Source organism: Nicotiana tabacum, chromosome 8, assembly GCF_000715075.1.
Source record: "Nicotiana tabacum cultivar K326 chromosome 8, ASM71507v2, whole genome shotgun sequence".
Classification (NCBI taxonomy): domain Eukaryota; kingdom Viridiplantae; phylum Streptophyta; class Magnoliopsida; order Solanales; family Solanaceae; genus Nicotiana; species Nicotiana tabacum.
This window is the reverse complement of record NC_134087.1, coordinates 39,338,264-39,344,263: the sequence shown is the minus strand read 5'-3', so window position 1 is coordinate 39,344,263 and position 6,000 is coordinate 39,338,264.

The window sequence follows — 6,000 nt, the reverse complement described above, 5'->3', positions numbered from 1 at the left end:
CCCAAATAATGATGATAACAAATAGATTTCCGTCAAATACGAGGTAAAATAATCAATCGGGACGGACCAAGTCTCAATCCTCAATAATGCACGACCCCACGCTCGTCATCAAGCGTGCCCCTCACCTCAATATAGCACTACGATGTGTAAATTCGGGGTTTCAAACCCTCAGAACATCATTTACAATCATTACTCACCTCGAAACGGTCAAATTCCTAGCTCCCAATGCCTTTGCCCCTCGAATCGACCTCCACGCGCGTCGAATCTATCCAAAATCATAACGAGGGCGTCAAAATATGCTAAGGGAATGAAGCCCAAGCAAAAGTGATCAATAAAAGACACAATTCCCGAAATTACCAAAACCCGACCCCCGTGCCCACATCTCGGAATTCAATAATTTTTTACATTAATAGATTCTTTATCTCCCCACGAGTTCATACATATCAAAAGTTCTCAAATCCGACCCCAAATGGTCCTTCAAATCCACGATTAAAGCCCTAAGTTTTCAAGCCCTAGTTTCTCCAATTTTAACCTTTGATTTCCATAATTTCTAGCTCTAATCCGTGAAATAATAGCATAGGAATGAGTTTTAAGTCCAAATCTCTTACCTCAATGAAGTCCCCTTGAAATCCCTTTTCAAATCGCCCAAAAAGCTCCTAAGCCGAAGTAGAAATGGTGGAAATAGCTCAAAATTGCGAATGGAATAACTTATATGTTCCGCCTAGACATTTTCGCATCTGCGGTACCGCATTTGCAGTTCTACGTCCGCTTATGCGGAATCACTAAAGTTCCCATCCACCCGCATCTGCGGTTCCACGCCTGCATCTGTGACATCGCAGATGCGGTTCTCCTAGCCGCTTCTGCGGTCCCAGTCAAACATATCTGCCGCTTCTGCAGCCTCTCTCTCGCATATGTGGCGCCGCACCTGCGGTCCCCATTCCGCAGGTGCGGAAATACCAGAAGCAGCAATTCAGCAGCTGCAACAACAATCCAAACTTCCCGTTAACCATCCGAAATCACCCCGAGGACCCGGGGACCTCAACCAAAAGCACAAACATATCCCAATACCTTATTCAAACTTGTTCCAATCACCAAAACACCTCAAACAACATTAAATCACCCAAAACACATCGGTTTCAAGCCAAACTTTCCAAAATCTTCCAAATTATGCTTTCGACAAAAAAAAAACCCAAACCACGTCCGAATGACCTGAAATTTTGCACACACATCCTAAATCACACCGCAGAACTACTGCAACTCTCAGATTTCCATTCCGGTCCCTATATCAAAATCTCACCTACCAACCGGAAATCGCCAAAATATCAACTTCGTCAATTCAAGCCTAAATCTACTACGAACCTCCAAAACCCATTCCGATCACACTCCTAAGTCCCAAATCACCTCTCGAAGCTAACCGAACCAGCAAAACTCACATCCGAGCCCTCTAACATATAAGTCAACATCCGGTTGACTTTTCCAACTTAAACTCACTCCAAAGAGACTAAGTGTCTCAAACCTTGCCAAATCCTTTCCGAACTCGATCCGACCAACCCGATACCACAAAGCACGGATAAACAAAGCATAAAGAAGTAGAAATAGGGGAAATAGAGCGGTAACTCATGAGACTACTAGCCGGGTCGTCATATCCTCCCCAACTTAAACAAACCTTTGTCCTCGTATGAGTCAAGAAGCATACCTGAAGACTCAAATAGGTGAGGATATTTGCTCTGCATATTCCGCTCGGTCTCCCAGATAGCCTCCTCCATGGGTCGACCTCTCTACTGCACTTTCACTGAAGCTATATCCTTTGACCTCAACTTCCGAACCTAACGACCCAAAATAGCTACTGGCTCCACATCATAAGTCAAATCATCATCCAACTGAATCGTGTTGAATTCCAAAACATGAGACGGATCTCCAATATACTTCCGGAGCATAGAAACATGAAATATCGGATGCACACTCAACAAGGTGGGTGGCAAAGCAAGCTCATAAGCCACCTCCCCAATCCTCCGAAACACCTTGAAAGGTTCAATGAACCGCGGAGTCAATTTCCCTTTCTTCCCAAATCTCGTAACGCCCTTCATGGGAGAAACCTTCAACAGAACCTTCTCACCAACCATGTAGGACACATCCCGAACCTTCCTGTCAGCATAACTCTTTTGCCTCGGTTGCGCTGTACGAATCCTCTCCTGAATCACCTTCACCCTCTCCAAAGCATCCTGCACCAAATCTGTCCCCAATAGCCTAGCCTCACCGGGCTCGAATCAACTAACTGGAGACATACACCGCCTCCCATACAAAGTCTCATATGGATCCATATGAATACTCGACTAGTAGCTGTTGTTATAAGCAAACTCTACAATGGGCAGAAACTGATCCCATGACCCTCCGAAATCAATGACACAAGCACGCAACATGTCCTCCAATATCTGAATAGTGCGCTCGGACTGCCCATCTATTTGAGGATGAAAAGCTGTGCTCAACTCAACCTGAGTACCCAACTCTCGCTGCACAAACCTCCAAAACTACAAGGTAAACTGAGTCCCCCTATCTGAAATGATGAAAACTGGGACACCATACAAATGAACAATCTCCCGAATATAGATCTCTACCAACTGCTCTGAAGAATAGGTAGTACACACAGGAATGAAGTGCGCGGACTTGGTCAGCCGATCCACAATCACCCGAATAGCATCGAACTTCCTTAAGGTCCGTGGAAGCCCAACTACAAAGTCCATAGTGATCCTCTTCCACTTCCACTCGGGAATATCTATCTACTGTAGAAAGCCACCCAGTCTCTGATGCTCATATTTCACCTGTTGACAATTGAGACATCGAGTTACAAATCTCACAATGTCTTTCTTCATTCTTCTCCACCAATAGCGCTGCCTCAAATCCTGATACATCTTCGCCGCACCCGGATGAATGGAATACCGCGAGCTATGGGCTTCCTCCAAAATCAACTCCCGAAGTCCATCCACATTGGGCACACAAATCTAGCCCTGCATCCTCAATACCCTATCATCACCAATGGTCACATCTCTGGCATCATCATGTTGAACTCTGTCCTTAAGGACAAGCAAATGCGGATCATCATACTGGCGCTCTCTGATGCGGTCATATAAGGAAGACCGAGAAACCACACAAGCCAATACCCGACTGGGCTCCGAAAAATCTAATCTCACAAACTGATTGGCCAAGGTCTGAATATCAACTACAAGAGGTCTCTTCCCACCTGGAATATATGTCAAACTCCTCATACTCACTGCCTTTCGGCTCAAAGCATCGGCCACCACATTGGCCTTTCCCGTATTGTACACTATAATGATATCATAATCCTTAAGCAACTCCAACTATCTCCGCTGCCTCAAATTAAGATCCTTTTGCTTGAACAAATGCTGAAGACTACGATGATTAGTGAATACCTCACAAGATATGCCATACAGGTAATGCCTCCAAATCTTCAATGCGTGAACTATGACAGCCAACTCCAGATCATGAACGGGGTAGTTCTTCTCATGGGGCTTCAACTAACGAGAAACATAAGCAATAACTCTACCCTCCTGCATCAAAACACAACCAATACCAACTCTCGAAGCATCACAATACACAATATATGAACCTGAAGCTGGTGGAAAAACCAACATTGAAGTTGTGGTCAAAACTGTCTTGAGCTTCTGAAAGCTCTCCTCACACTCGTCCAACCATACAAATGAAGCACCCTTCTGAGTCAAATTGGTCAAGGGCGATGCGATAGATGAGAATCCCTGAACAAACCGGCAATAATAGCCTGCCAAACCAAGAAAGCTGCGAATCTCTATGGTTGAGGACGGTCCGGGCCAACTCTGAACCACCTCTATCTTCTTCGGATCAACCTGAATACCCTCGATGGACATCACGTTCCCTAAGAAAGCCACTGAATTGAGCCAAAACTCACACTTGGAGAGTTTTGCATAAAGCTTCTCCTCCGTCAATCTCTGCAACACAACTCTCAAATGATCTACGTGCTCCTCCTAACTATGTGAATACACCAGAATATCACCAATGAAGACTATGATAAACGAGTCGAGATAAGGCCGGAACACGTTATTCATCAAATGCATGAACGTTGTTGGGGCATTGGTCAACCCAAAGGACATCACCAAGAACTCATAATGACCATATCGAGTCCTAAAAACCGTCTTAAGAATATCTAAATCCCTGGTTTTCAACTGGTGATAACCTGAATGGAGATCAATCTTGGAGAACACTATCGCTCCCTAAAGTTGGTTGAATAAATCATCAATACGAGGCAAAGGATACTTGTTCTTAATTGTTACCTTGTTCAATTGCCTATAATCAATGCACATTCTCATTGTGCCATCCTTCTTGTTCACAAACAGAACCGGCGCACCCCAAGGTGACATACTAGGCCGAATGAACCCCTTATCAAGAAGTTCCTAAAGTTTATCCTTCAACTCCATTGGTGCCATACGATACGACAGAATAGAAATGGGCTTAATGCCCGGCACCAGGTCAATACCAAAATCAATATCTCTATCCGGTGGCATGCCCGACAGGTCTGCAGGAAGCACATCGGGAAAATCCCTCACAACTGAAACTGAATCAATACTGGGAGTCTCAGCACCTACATCCCTCACAAACGCTAGATACAAAAGACAACCCTTCCTAACCATACGCCGGGCCTTCAAGAAAGAGATCACTCTACTAGGAACATAATCCGTCACACCTCGCCACTCGATCCGTGGCACACCCAGCATAGCTAATGTGACTGTCTTAACATGACAATCTAAAATATAGAATAGCACGACACGGAGATAACCAATCAATGCCCAAAATGACATTGAAATCCACCATAATCAACAATAACAGATACACTCGGGTCTCCAGACCCCCAATAATCACCACACACGATCGGTACACACGGTCCACAACAACAGTATCGCCTACCGGGGTAGATACATGAATAGGTAAAGCAAGAAACTCACGAGGCGTACCCAAATAACGAGCAAAGTATGATGACACATAAAAAAAGGTGGAACCGAGATCAAATGATACAGAGGCATCTCTGTGGCAGACTGAAACAATACTTATAATGACAGCATCTGAAGCAATAGCATCGGGCCTGCCTGGAAGTGTATAGAAATGGGCCTGACCGCCCCCTGATCGACCTCCCCCTCTGAGGCAACCCTTAGCTGACTGACCTCCACCCCTAGCTGGCTGGGTGGGTGGTGATGAAGCAACTGGCGTTGAAGTCGATGACTGACCCCTCTGCTGGGATGAACTAGCAAAACCACGAGGACATTGCCTCCACATGTGGCCCATCTCACTACACTCATAACAACTCCCAGGTGATGGAGAAAGGGACTGAAGGGAACCCCTTGCACCGGAGTGACTAGCAGATGCACTCAGCATGGAAGAGCCCTGAACTGACAAAGCACGGGTCGAACTCTAAGTCGGAAGGGCACTAAGTGATAACTGGCCCTATTGAGAACTGAGATAACCATGACCCGAAGACGCCCCACGATAACCTGGGTGAGCTGGCTGAGCAGGCCTGAATGGGCGGCTCTGCCGTGCTGAAACTGACCTCTCAAAGGAGCACCACTGTAACTACCAGATCCTCGAGGCCTCTTGTCCTCCCTCTCCTCTCGCTCCTAGCGACGAACAAACTCAATCTCACAGGCGATATCCACGACATCCTCAAAAGAAGCATGAGATACCCTCTTTCTGGTCATGAGATTACGGAGCTGATAAGTAAGACCATCCACAAACCTCCTGCTCCTCTATCGATCGGTCGGAACCAACCAGATGGAATGTCGAGCCAGCTCAGAGAACCTCAACTCATACTGCGATACGGTCATATCCCCCTAACGCAATCACTCAAACTGCCTACGCAGCTCTTCTCTGCTAGACTACGGCACATACTTCTCCAGAAAGAGGATGGAGAACTGCTGCCAGGAAAGAGGTGCTGCACCAACAGGCCTACGCCTCTCAAAA